This window comes from Ambystoma mexicanum, chromosome 3q (assembly GCF_040938575.1).
Source record: "Ambystoma mexicanum isolate Mex_15411 chromosome 3q, UKY_AmexF1_1, whole genome shotgun sequence".
NCBI lineage: Eukaryota > Metazoa > Chordata > Amphibia > Caudata > Ambystomatidae > Ambystoma > Ambystoma mexicanum.
This window is the reverse complement of record NC_090926.1, coordinates 676,190,573-676,205,032: the sequence shown is the minus strand read 5'-3', so window position 1 is coordinate 676,205,032 and position 14,460 is coordinate 676,190,573. Positions and strand designations below refer to the sequence as shown.

Below are 14,460 nucleotides of genomic sequence, written 5' to 3'. Positions count from 1 at the left end.
GGTTTCTTGCATCACAAACGGTCATTACGCAGTGATAATTTCCCACTCCCCAAACCCTTATCGAGTGTCCTGCCCTCTTTTCAAACCGATATTTCTTTTGCATGTCATAAATGTATTATTTTGTCGAGCCCTCAATAAGTATTTTTGCGCGGTATGGAAACAGTGAGGTTTTGCAAACCTTTGCCATGGCAATCAATGGTAGCAGTGTGGAGAAATGAGTAAGGTGTCAATGTTGCTTCATATAGGAAAACAATGCAATCCAGATGTGCATGATACCTGTAGGTATGTGCTGAGACTAGAGGTAAGAGGCTGGCCCAGAGGTGTGGTGTTTGATTGCCTAGTGTATAGAGGAATAATATTCCAGGAAGCTTCTCCAGGGACTTGGTGGAATAAAGGATGGTGGCAACTCACTATATAAGGTTAGTTTTCAGTTTTCCCAGTAAGTGTCTTTCTCAGCATTTGGAAGATTAGGGCCTTGGAGAGCGACAGGTCTGACACCAAATGAGAAGCTTATAATTCCAGGATGCAATACTTTGTTTTTGATGGGAGGATCCATAGGTCTTCCTCAAGTTATATTCGAGAATTTGATCTTAGAAATACTTTGGCCACCTGCCTGTTAAGGTTCTTTGTGATGTTAATGCAGATTTGTGTGTTCTCATTGCGGTAACACACAGCCATCACCCAGCGTATTTCATAGATGGCCATGGAGATGTGACGAACATGGGGTGAAGTAGTGCAAGTTCTTAACCGGACTCGACCAAATTTGGAGCACATCGAAACCGACATGCCACGCTATTAAGCGCTATATAAACAAAAGCAGGACATTTACGGTGTGTAGACCTGGAAGGCTTTACAAACCCACATGCATCAATGGAAAGCGTGTGTGAAGGTGTTTTGCTTCCAGCGACACTGTGCCAAGTTTCTGACTTCGCATCTAAACAAAGGTGCAAGGTATCCTGGGAGTTTCCACAAGCTTTGGAGCCAGTAACTTTTTTTTGTCCGCTCCATTCATTTAGCGAATTAAATGTCAAGCAGATTACTGGTTTTCGTTCTCCAATAACATACAGCTCCATAAATACCCTTAAAGCCCAGTTTGCAGGTACTTACCGGCACCTGCAAAAACCGTGGCTACTTTGTGGAGTTTGCAGTGTTTCGTGCACAATGTCATGAAGTATGCATAGGTGAAGTCCAGCAACATTGCACACCCCTAGTAATTGGGCAAACGTACATGCCAGGCACATGAGGATGTTTTGAATTTTTTCCTTGCTCCTTTGTCTGACTAAGCTCTTCCCATGTGTTATCCATGATATCCCAATGTCTCGTCTCCCAACCCAATGGAGCTAAGCATGCTTTAGCCGATGCTCGATAGTGAAGCCTTTCTTTGACCTCTGCCACCTTTTTATGAACTGCGCTGCTTCTGGCAAAGTCTGAAAGTTATTGCTACCGAAGACTTTCCATGACTTCTGGCTTCAGGAACAAGGGCTGAACTTCCGGCTTTCCATCAGGTGGGGGCGACTCTTGACGCTTGCATTCTAGATCATTCCAAAGTATTGCTTGCATTTTATTGAGCAACTAGAGAAGGATTGTCGAAGCTACGTAGCTGGAACATTTAAATACAGTATTCACCAGAAACTTGGAAAATCAATCTCAAATCTCTTGTGGATAAAAAACACTAAACCTTGTTTTATATAAAAAAAAGGGGTGCAGTCTAAAGTGGTGTCTTCCACCAAAACGAACATTCTAGAACAAAGAGGAGGGTAACATTGAATATACCCTATAACACAGAGCTGAAATATATTCATTGTATATGTTATGAGAGCTGTTAGTTTAATATTGGAATATGTATTTGCTTTTATGTGGTGTTTGATGTTTGTCAATATCATGACAAGAGCTTATTACCTTAATTAACACGTTGAGACGAAAGTGTAGTCAAATTCCTGAACATGGCACAAAAAAGGCACGTTCCCGTACTTGCGAGATGCCACCTCTCACCAAAGGGCCATTCGCTGGAGGACCTGCCACTTCCAGGGGAGCAGAGGTTAAGGCGCTTGGGGGAAGCGCAGGAAGGGTCCATCCCAGACAGCTGCCTATGAATTTGTCGCCTGTACTATGTTAAGCATTCCTTTATTTCAAATAAAGGACTGACTATTAGGAACGCAGCTTCTGAGATGCTCTGGAGACATAGGGCCTCATTATGCGGTAGGCGGTAGCCATGGTGCTATTAGCGCCATGGCTACCCCCTTACCACATTCCGGGTCCGGGTTCCCGAAATAGGGACTTACCGGGTCATTCCAACCTTGCAGGACCCGGTAAGTCCCCATTCCCATTCGAGCCCCCATAGGGCTCAATGGGAATGGGGATGGAGCTAATAACGGTACCGCAATTTGCGGTACCGTTATTAGCTCCGAAGTCCCTTAACAGGTCCCTTCCTTAACGCCTGGTAAAACCAGGCGTTAAGGAAGGGACCCGCTAAGGGACCTCGGAATAGGGTGGTAAGGGATTACCGGCACTGGTGCCCTTAACAGTGCCGGTAATCCCTTAGCGCCTACCGCGTAATGAGGCTCATACACTCTCCGCTCCCACTCCCTTCCCTGTGCCCGGTGTTATAGCCTTTAAAGAATGGGCAATTTATAAGTGATGGCTCATTTAACAATCCATTGCTTTTACATCACAGGGATAAGAACTGGGCATGGGGAATTTTTCATTCTGGAGGCCAGCACAAAGCATCAGTTAGCAGACCAGATAGATCTACGCATTCTACCAAGAGAATTAACATGCCACACAGAAAATAATTATGCTCTTTATTTTCGTGTCTTTTTATTCCACACACCAAAACATTTTTTTGTATATTACTTTTTAGTTACACATGGTGCATGCCTGAGAAGTTTTAACTATCATTTTCTTGCCAAAGTGGTCTAGTGACTGCTTAGGGACATAGACTAAATGCATCCTCTCGTCATCAAATTCCTTTTTATTTTCTTAACACGTCAACTGCTGGAATATGGCTCCTCAATGTGACTTGGCACGTTGATTAAGAAAGCAGGGTCCATTGTGCTACCAGGCAGACAGTAGTCCATGGCAAATCAATGCAGTGATATGTGTGCAGCAATGATATCTGCACTTTCCAAGTCACCACCCTGTTTGTTAAGGCGCCTATGTGCTTTTCCTCTATGTAACAGCACCAATGACTTTTTTAATTCGATGTGTCCAATGTCCATACAATTGCACACTGGAATTGTTTGTGTGTGCAGCTCTGAGTGTTCCATACTCTCCCCACACTAAGCAATCAAACAAGTTCCCTCATAGTGTACCTCCACTAGGCCAAACACCATTTCTACAGTGCCACACCATGATTTTCACCAGTTGCAGGCAAGTATTAATAAAAGATGCTAATGCCAACTCTTTCAGATGAAGCATGGGCCTGTTCTTTTTTGCAGAAATATCCCCTGTTCAATGCTGAGGCGGTAGCGGCTGAGGAACTCTGGACCCTTTACCACCTATCAGAAGCCGGTTTTGTTCAAAATGCTTCATCAGTGTATTACTGACCAGGCTAACGTTTGTAAGAAGTACAATTCTTTCTTTAAATTTGTCCCTCTTTTTGGGTGTCTCGTATAGGTTATCCGTTCTTTCTGTATTGGCGACTGGGCATGCTCAGACTGAGACCCAGCCCATCCTAATCTAAAATTCTCCAGAAACAAAAAGCAAAAGAGCCATTCTACCCCATTTCAGTGGCTGGTGTTGCAGCCATGTTATCCTCAAATACAAAAACGTAAGATGTCCGAATGCGTATGCATGGTTAATGGTTACAAACATTTTGATCTTAGGGTGAGTGTTTTGAACAGTAATGTGCGCACCGAGCCATGTCTGCTATGTATTTACTGATTCACACATACAACCTTTTTTTTTATCATAGTTTTGTTTATCAAATTTAGAGATCCCTGATCATTGTCATATTTCCGAAATGCTCTGTGATTTAATGCAAAGCTAACAAGAACACTCATTGGTGCTATTTATACCCTTTCCCTCTCGCATGGAGGGTTTTGAGAGAGTAGAATAGGAGTGTACCAGACTGTCCACCTTGGAATGATAACCTTCTTTTGGAAAATAATGAATATGGTTAGCCTGGTGTTACCCCTTGCAAAATAAAAGTGAGGTGGTTCAAAAAGAATGCTTGCAACACAGGGCCAGTGGTCCCTGGTCCCTTTACCCCTTAAGTGCTGAGGATGACTATGCTTGTCTATTTGCATAGAAATTCATATAGCTCAGCATTTACGGGGTTAACCCCCGGCAGGCTGATCACATCAGTGTTTCAGTACAGCAGTTTGAAACTGCATTCAGGGAAGGCCTTTCCTAAGAGCAGGGGACAGAAGAACCATTTACTTGGGTAGCAAAACCTATGTTTTCACATTAGATTTCTTCTGTAAAGTACTTGAATTACACTGTAATGAAACCAGCTTCATTGGTTTAGCAATGATTTATTGATATTGAGGACCGTTTTGTTGCATGACACATAGGTGTAGTTTGGGAGTAACGTGTTCCAGTTAGGGGGCGCCTTCTAGTGTTTCGCCCGCGGCTAGAAACTCCCCTCACCCTTTCTAACCATTATGACACTGTTTGTCAGAGTTCACAAAACTTCCACGAAGACCGTGTAGGCTTTTCTCCCAATTCCACTGACAGAGCTATTAAATTGAACTCTCTGGCAGAGGAATTAGATGGAAAGAAACCAAGCAAGAACCAGCAATCAGGAACACAGTCCACTGGAGAATGACACCCCAACTACAGGCAACAATAGAAACTAGAAAGGAAAAAAAAACAATGTCAAAGTGAATTTGTAATTTGTAATTTTGTTTACTTGTAATGCGCACCATCCGGGCCGAGGGCATCCAGCCGCAACTTGTACAGGTATACATTTTATATAAACAGCTGAAATACAGAAAGGTTATATACATAAAATCGACCGCAACGTGATATACATGCATGGTATGCAACAGAGATGTATACGAGAGTTACAGAGGAGGAACGCCAGTGAGGCGTAGGGAAACATACACTGTACAGTGAACGGAGCTCATAGGTAACTGTGTGATGAGAAGGTTCACTTCTGCTCCGAAAGCCATGCTTTCGCTTTTAACTTGAAAGAGTTGAACGAGTCTTCAGTTCTAATGGAGACCGGGAGGGTGTTCCACAGTTTGGAGGTTAGGAGGGGGAAGCTTGTGCCCCCCGCTCTTTGGAGTTTGAACCTAGGGATGGCTAAACAGTTGGTCTGGGCTGTTCTTTGAGGTTGAATGGAGGAGTGGGGAGACAACCGGTTACAGAGATGGGTGGGGGCCTTGTTGGCGAGGCATTTGTGCGTGAGGGCCAGTGTTTTCAGTGAGATTCTCTGCTTGACAGAGAGCCAGTGAAGATTAAATCTGGATTCGGAAATGTGGTGGTTTCTGGGGATGTTTAGGGCTGCCCTGATGGCATTGTTTTGCGTGGTTTTGACGTTTATTCAGGTTGACTTGGCTGGTCCCTAGGTAGAGGGCACTACAGTAGTCAATTTTGGACATAATGAGCGTTCCTGCAAGGGTGACGCTGTTAGAGGTAGTGAGAAACAGTCTAGCTGCTGCAATAAGTTTACACGTGTAGGCAGAAGCTGATCTGACTGCATTAGTTTGCCGAGACAAGGATAGGGTGGCGTCAAGGTAGAAACCTAAGGTTTTGGTGTCTTTGGAGACTTTAATGCTATTTCCGTCAATAGTGAAGGACTGGTAGGATGGATCTAGTTTGCCGAGACGTTGCGATGAGCCCAAGATAAGGAGCTCCGTTTCATCGTCATTGAGACATAGTTCATGTTGGGCCATCCAGGCCTGGATGACCAGATAAATGTCATTCAAGGCCTTGGTGTCAGCTAGATAATCGCCAGTGATGGGGATGAGTATCTGGGTGTCGTCAGCATAGTTGGTATAGGAGACACCCAGATAGTTAGGTACATCAAAGAGCGGTTTAGTTAAAACGTTGTAAAGTGTGGGAGACGCGCAGGATCCTTGGGGCACTCCGCAGTGAATTGGAGCGGGCTCAGCGGCTGCGAAAGGAGAGAAGACCCTCATAGATCTGTTGCTCAGAAAGGATTTGATCCAATCCGCAGCTGAGTCATAAAAGTAGGCAGTGGATTGAAGGTGTCGGCATAGGATTTGGTGATTGACCAAATCGAAGGCTGCGGAGAGGTCAAGAAGAAGTAACATTGCTAGTTTCCCGTTGTCTATCAGAGCCGTTTCGGTCCCATGTCTGGGACGGAATCCAGATTACCGTAGGCCAAGGAGATCATTGGTCTTCAAGTAGTCCTGAATCAGTAAGTATGCCGCACAGCCTAAGATCTTCAGCAAAAACAGGACGGTAGTTATGGGTCTGAAATTAGTAGGTATACTTGGGTCTAGGGAAGGCTTTTTGAGCAATGGGATCACCCATGCATCTTTCAGATTATCTGGGACAGTACCTGTTTTAAACAAGGAATTAATGAAGGCTGTGATAAATGGGGCCAGGTCATGAGCGGATTCCTTGATGATAGGAGCAGGGCACGGGTCGCCTTGGCAGTTTGAAGGTTTAATCCGCTTGATGATGTCTTCAACTTCAAGAGTAGAGAGTGGGGAGAAGGCAAATGGCTTGATGTTTAAAGAGTCTAAGGTGGCTACCCTTCCTAGTGTAGGTGGTCAGTTGTCCAACTTTAAGCTCTCTTGTTTGTCTCTAATTTTAGATTGTAGGGTAGACATTTTATTCAGTAGCGCAGACTGGATGTTGGCGCATCATTTACTGTCTTTGGTGCAAGTATCAGGGGGGGTGACTGGAATTTCGAGTTCTTTCAGAATTTTAAACAATTCTTTAGTATTCGAGTCAGCTTGTAAGATATGGTTATTGAAGGACTCCTTTTTTGGCTGTAATGATGGCATCTTTGTAAGTGAGGGAGGCGAGGTTGAAACCGTCTTTATGCTCATCAGAAGGGTAGCTCTTCCAATGATTTTCAGCGCACTGTTTGGCTTTGCGAAGCATTCTCAACTGTGGTGTAAACCAAGAGTTGAGGTGTGCCCGTGGTTTAGACGTCCTAAATTTGATAGGAGCGATAGAATTTATCGCAGTAATCATGTTGTGATTTTAGGTGTCAGCAAGGGCAGTAGGGTCGGTGCAGGAGTATGTGGCGGGATTGAGAGATGGGAGTAACAATGGGAGAAGTTTTTCCTTGGTTATGTCCCTTTTATTTCTGGTAGGGATGGCCAGGGCTAGCACAGTCTGGGCACGTGGGGCTGCTTCAATATTGAAGGCGATGATGTGGTGGTCGGACCAAAGACAAGGAGTATTGGAGAGGACGTTGATATTGCAGTTTGATCTGGCTAGCCACTCAAGGGTTCTGCCTTTGGTGTGGGTAGGATCTTGAATATGCATAGTGAACTGAAATCGACTAGAACATTCTCCAAGTCAGATGCAGTAGCATCTTTAGGGTCGCCAAGACCCAGATTAAGGTCTCCTAAAATGATGATTTGCGAATTGGTTTTAGTTTTGTGAAGGAGGAGGGTGGATATTTCTCCAACAACGGATGGTGCAGGACCCGGAGGTCTGTAAATAAGGTGAAGGGTAGCGGTTTGGTTGGCCGTTAGTGGTAGTTTGACTGACAGTAGTTCAGCTGAGTCACATTTGGGGTTGGTCGACACTCTGAGACCAAGAGAGTTTTTATGGATGAAGGCCACTCCAACACCTCTCGATTGGGGAGTAGTGCAGTCACATCGTGTGATGCTGTTGTCTGGGGGTAAGGCCAGGGAGAGTGATGGTCCGGATGAAGCATGAAGCCAAGTTTCGGATATGGCGATAAAGTCCAGTTCTTGGGTTGTGATGAGGTCAGCAATGTCTAATGCGTGGGCTGGGAGAGATCTGGCGTTGATGAGTACCCTTAATCAGTGGTAGTTTAGTTACTAAGGTAGTGGGTTTCAAGGAGGTAGTAGGTGAAGATGAATGACGTAGTGTATGTAGGGTGTGTTTGGAGCGATTGCTGCAAGTATGAGAATCTTGAGCCAAGTCTCGAATTTCTGAGCAGGAGAGAGCAAGGTTGATTGGGGGTAGGTTTCCGAGCAAAGTGTTCCAACCAGAGAGCAGGGTCATTCAGATATTGGTTGACGCAATTGGTCACGGGGCGGCCGATTATGGGGTCTGACCTGGACAATGACTGGTGGTGTGGACTGGGATGGGTGGCACTGTCAAATACCTGACAATGAGGTCATAACAATGGCTCAGTCAATGCAGTATAGGTAGTGAGCTTACAAGTATATTAACTTACATAGGAAAGAGACTGAAGTGGTACACGTTGAGGCAATCTTGACGTGCTACAGTGTCAGATAGTTGCCAGATGGCTGGCATATGAATAGACAGTTATGCCGGGGTAAGTCAGATTGCAGACTCCCATGAGTTGTCGAACAAGGGAGTCCAACAATAAAGCTTCAGGACTGTAGCTGCATCGGCGGAATATGCTACATTGAGTTCTATGGCGATCACAGTATTAAGAGGTCTGCAGGGAACAGCATGCTAGAACAACAGATGGGTGCTGCCTTAATGTGATGCAGTTACAGTGTTAATAGATGTATTCCAAACGTAGCTCGGCTACTTACGCGATTTCAGAAATCCAGGGATAGGTGCTGGGTGTGTCCTGCCGTGGACAGCCGCAGACAGGCCCTTTGAGACGCGGCCCTTCTACAAAGCGGCCGGCTTCCGCCTCCGGTTTGGGAGGTGTTAGTAAATATTAAAAACTAAATTAAAGCTCCCGTACATAGAATGGTGTGGACATTAACTTTGCTGGATTGCTAAAAAGATCACACTCAAAAGTAATTGAAAGACAGTACAAAATCGAAGTCTAAGGAAAATACAACCTGACTTCTTTTGAAAATGTGATTAATAATGCAATTTTAATAAAACTCATACAAATATTAAAACCAACTTGTATAAAGTTGACATATAAAAACTCGCATGTAACAGAACAATGACAAATGTTTGCAATGTAAGGTACTGAATGCTATTAGCCGGATAGCTGCAACAGGGCGAAAAACACAGATTATATCAAGCTCCTATTGTGCATACAAATTTGTAAATAATTGTATACTTTTAAATACATCCAGTATACAGTTTTAGTAGAATAAACACAACCACACAAGACGTGTAAATAGAGACTTTCTTTGTTGGGTATCTCTAATTGTGATGCCTTAGTCATAGAGTACCTAAAGTGCATCCATGGAGTACTTATCCGAAAGTAGATACTTCACATTAGTATCTAGCCAAAAAGCCCTAGTAAATATTAGGCATGAGCCAATCAACAGCTCGTTTTGAAGGCACGTCGATCTCCAGTGAGATCAAGCGAATATGCCGGCCATTTTAGAATTGTCGGGATGTGCTCGTGAAATTCAGATAAACGCTTGCAGAGCGTGTTAGGATATGAGCGCGGGGTAAGCTTAGGTGATGGCAGTGCTTACGTGAAGCTGCAGATGGATGGGCAAGGCGTGCCCCTTCGTTCTGTGTTGTGTAGAACGCAGCCGGATGCAGGACGCAAGTCGAGGGCCCAGGGGACTCCTGCCCTTACAATGTAGATGTACTGCAGTTCTTTCTTCTCCAAGTTCATGATATAAAAAGAAGGCACCCTTACCCTGAATCCCTGTGTAGAGAAGGTCCCAGACATGGGCTGCACCCCTTCCTCTTGTCTTGAGGTACGAGGAGCGTACTCGCCAAGGTATATGACGTATGAAGAGCAAATGAACCTACAAAGAGCTTCACTGGGACTCTGCCCAGTATACATCAGAAGATCCATACCGGTTGAAGCACCCATAACCAGACAACCCTGGGCAGCATGGTATCCTATTAGACAGCCATACCAGCTGCTGATAAGAAATGAGGAGTACCTACACACGGTCCACGAAGAGACCCCAAACGCCTTAATGGAAGGCCAGTGGAAATGACACAAGGGCCTGAACAGACTCGTGAATGAATAAAGGTAGCTATCGAAGATAACACGCCAGTGTGAGTAACTACGAAAATGAATGGGAGAGACACAGAGGGGAGACAATGTTACAACGTGAGGAAACAGTGCTACGAGACAAGATGGAAGCAACCGTCCTGTTAAACGTGTGCAAAAAGGCTTGGAACGCAAGATGCTAAAACATTGATACTGTTTGTAATGCTTAGTAGAAGATAGAGCGGCAAGCGCCAACCGTATATCTACCTCAATAAGGCACATTATACAAGTGCGACTCCATTTTGTAAAAGCAGAAAGATACCCAGGCAGCAAGAGGCCTGACAGGCCAAGTTTCGAAACCCAGCCAAAGGCAAGAGAAGGAGTGGAATCGAAACTCAACAGAGAGCGTCTCATGCCTAGGAAATCGAGGTCAACAAGAGAAGGGGAGGAGAGCGTCAGCTCACAAGACTCCAACTTCAGAGCATACCAGCCTGCCTCACGAAGGTCAAGATAAGGGGGGGCCCATTCAGGTGGCTAGGCTGACACAGAATTAAATGCTCTAAAAGCTGGAAACTGAAGCAGATTCATGGTGAACTAACACATAACCAGCCAGGCATGAAGAAGTACCATCGCCTGATGTCATCCAGGACCCGAGGATGCCATAACTTTTCCCGGTAAGAGACTACAGTTTCGAGGCCATCCTTAGTCAACTAATTGACACGTCGCCCTAAAACACTGATTGATGGAAGGGAAGCAGGGTGAAACTTGGGACACCAGGCACAGGGTGTCCATTCTGCATGCTGCTAATTAAGAGGACATTTATGTCTAGGGGTGTAACCTGCCCAGTCACAATGGACCAGGTTATCTGGAGTCCTATAGATATTGTAACCAATAGAATGTCGTAGTTGTAGTGACGTCTATCACGCGTGATGTAGAGGGGTGGGCGTAGACGCCCACCCGATAAGAGTTATCCAATCCGCATGCCCTATTATCATATACAGATATAACACCTATACTTAAGTTACCTTTCCTAACCAATTATATTACATGGTGATTTTTTTATAGAAACTAGACGTCAGTGATGACGATTTTTGCCTATAAGAAGTGCTGTCCGACTGAAGTTCGAGGAAGTTGGAACGAGACAGGTGATCGCAATGCTGCGGATTTCCATTTGTTTCTCTTTTTGATGTAATTGTCATTAAACAGACTTCCCTTTGCCAATTTACTGCGTCCTCTTTATTGAGTCGTGTTGGAGTAAGTGAATCCTGCACCCCCTGTCCTCGCATGGTGCAGCTATCTTGTCTTACAAGTTCTGGAGGGTGAGCGCTGACCTATGGGCCCGTCAGTAACTTCTTCCCCTCCTGAACACCTGTCTTTTCTTTTTCAGGCCACTTCTGTTTATAGAGCCAGTAACTAATGGCAGAAGTATGTTGTAGAATGGTAAGGTCCACAGGTCTGGAAAATCGCTGGAAACGATCCCCAAGCCACCGCACACACCGTTGGAAATATTCCAGGAGCAACAGTTTGCCAGGGACCTCACCCGATGGCACTAGGACGCCTTAATGAACGGTGAGCTTTGAAACCTGGTATGTGATGATCCTTGTAACACTGATGGAACAAAGCAAACAAAGGAAACCCGATTCCCAGGAATATCGCAAAAAAGAAACCTAAAATACGACTTGAGATCGGGCCAACAAAAAACATCCAAAATGGCCCTCGAGGCAATGAGCAGTCCAACAGTATAGAACCACTGATAAAGAAAAGGCTGAGAGTGCTGAAATTCCGCTGAGCAAAACAAAAGGAAATGTCAAGTTCTACAATCGATGGTCCTAAGCAGAATGAGAACGGTGGAAACAACGAGCCAGAAACTAATTGCATATAGTACTACCTGTTTTAAGAATCACTGCACGATATCCGTACTGGTAACTTACTTCCTGACATCCAGTGCGGGAACCAAGCCATTGGCTTGACGTCAGTGTCACGCATGCACAGTTTATTATATATATTATTTTTGCACGTACCCGATCTTCTATTACCTCTGTAGAAGTCAGTGCTTGTGACAAAACCAGGCCGCACGCCGATCCCACTGCGATGTGAATACAGGAAGGTGAAGCGTGCTTTCCGGTAATGCCAAGTAAAGGAAACCAACCCAACTGCAGAAAAAACCTTTCCATGGATGTTACCGCTAGTCTTGCCCTTCCCAGAGTCACTTGAGAGGTAAGTAGAATGATGGTGTTGAAATTACGAGGTATGTACACAGAGTGGAGATTTCCACAAGAAGCAGTCCCGCAAGAAAATATTATAAGACTGACTAACTGGTCCCAAATGAACGGGAGAGGAGTAGAGAGACTGTTGGGCAGCGAAGAGCAGAAAAAGAGGACATAGGAGGTACCAAGGGGTGAAAGCCAATGACCACTGAAGAGGACACAGAATTGGTGCATCAAGGAATCGGCTTACCAACTCGTTGCGACATGCATTGTCCTGCTCCCGACTGGTCTTAATACAGTCTTCCATGTCAGAGTGGGTCGGAGCGGACAAGTCCTAACAGAGCGACGTGGCCATGCAGAGTGGGCAAAAGACTGTGTCCATCTAGTATGGGAACAGATGGCCGCATATTGGTCTATTCAACTTCCAGTGTTTCCACAACGACCAATGGCGTTTTCGTGGAAGCATGAGTCAGGTTGTCGTGCTGATGTCAAGCATTGCCGGCGTGCATTGAGAAGCGTGTCTGTGTAACGAAGTAGCGGAGTGCAGTTGCTAAAGCAACTGCCGATGCAAGGAAGCAGAGACGGGGCCAGAGAGAATTTGTTGATAAATTTAAGTATCAATGCAGCATTGGTGAACCCTAACACTGTTTTACTCACACACAGGATTTCTATAGCCTTTTTTTTAAATGTTATATTTACATCTATTCTCAGGACTGCAATATTTGAAAGCCTGGTTGTGTATTTCTTAAACCCCTTGTATGAAGGGTATTTTTACCAGCCGTGCATGGTGTGGCCTTTCAGAGGTCAAGTTAAATTAGCCATTTGTGACCAATCATTCCTTTTAGGTCAATTGCTGATACAAATGAGGGCAGAAAAAAGTGTTCAAGTCCTTATTATTTTGGTGTGGGGATATCCGGGTTTACGCCCTATACATAAAGGGACTAGACAGACTGAACGGGACTTCAGATTTCAAGAGTTGGTTAAGGCACCATAGCGAATTAAGTTTTATCTACACAATAAAACGTGGGTACTTTTTAAGTGTAGTAACGTTTTTTTAATTATTCAAATGTGTTTTAGATTTGGCATTTTAATGCTGATAATAAAATCTGGAGACTTCTATGAAATTAAAGGACGTATAACTAATTTGTGAATTAAAATGAATACTTTTGATATGGATCCCGGGAACCTAGGGGACTGCTGTTGGAGTAGCGGAGCTGCAGCTTTTTTTACGTGTCTGGCAAATCGTGAAATTTTAATGAAGATTTTACATCTATATTTGGTTGATCCAAACAAGACATTTGAAAGTCCAATTTTAATGTTAACATAAAAAAACGGATCAATTAAAACATTTTGGAATCTGATCTGTTCTGTCAGGGCAGCCAACAGGGTAAGTGACAGTTCAACAGTCTTTTCAGACTTGATCACCGCCAACACACTTAATGGTGCATCATTCGCAAGCTCTGGCTCACACCAATCTCCTCATGCCTTTGAGGTCATCGCCCTACCGATACAGCCTTCAACATACTGGCTGGTCGGTAAAAACAGGGTGAGGCGTGGTAGTCATCCCTTTTAATCAACTGGCCTTGTACTGCACGCAGTCCGTCATTATTACATTCAATGGACACTCTAACTTGGCAATTCCCTGGTCTCAGCCACTCTCCACCTCATCTACAGACCACCTCACATGTGTATTACTTCCTAGATGAGAGTACAGACTTATTTCTACAGCATCAGTCTCTCATTTGACCAACAACTTCCCTAGATTTTTCAATTCTCTGGTACCCAAGCAAACCTCACAGACCCGTTCCTGTCTTTGCAGAATTGGAAATAACCAAACGCGTTCTATTCACCATATACACATTAAGGGTAATACCCTAAACCTCATTTTATTGCATTGTCCCCATTGTGCTTAATTGGATAGACCATGTAGCCATCCCGTTCTCCCAATTACACTCCCTGACAGCCCACAACTGTCAGAATATACTCTGCATGGTGGCATGTCTCCTTCAAAAATATTCTAGTTGAGGTGCTAGAGAACAGTTTCTCCACCTTCTCCACTTCTGAGAACATCAATCCACTGTTATGAACCTTTAGACCAACCTCAAAGGAGTTGCCAGGTACATCTGCTCAGGAAACATTGGTCTGTGGAAGAACCAAACCATCTACCTACTGGTATACTCATGAATTCCGCATCAGCAAACTGTCAGCTCTTGAGAAATGCTGGTAAAAGGCCCACAAACTAGAGGACCTCCTGTCCCTCAAGGACTTACATTCCAAATGGTAGACATTGATATC

General features: G+C 44.5%; 1 protein-coding gene across 1 annotated transcript in view; it reads left to right on the top strand.

Annotated features, from left to right (window-relative positions):
- The window catches only part of USP43 (ubiquitin specific peptidase 43), a 1,531,566-nt gene that overhangs the window by 930,913 nt on the left and 586,193 nt on the right, over window positions 1-14,460 (top strand). The window lies entirely within an intron of this gene.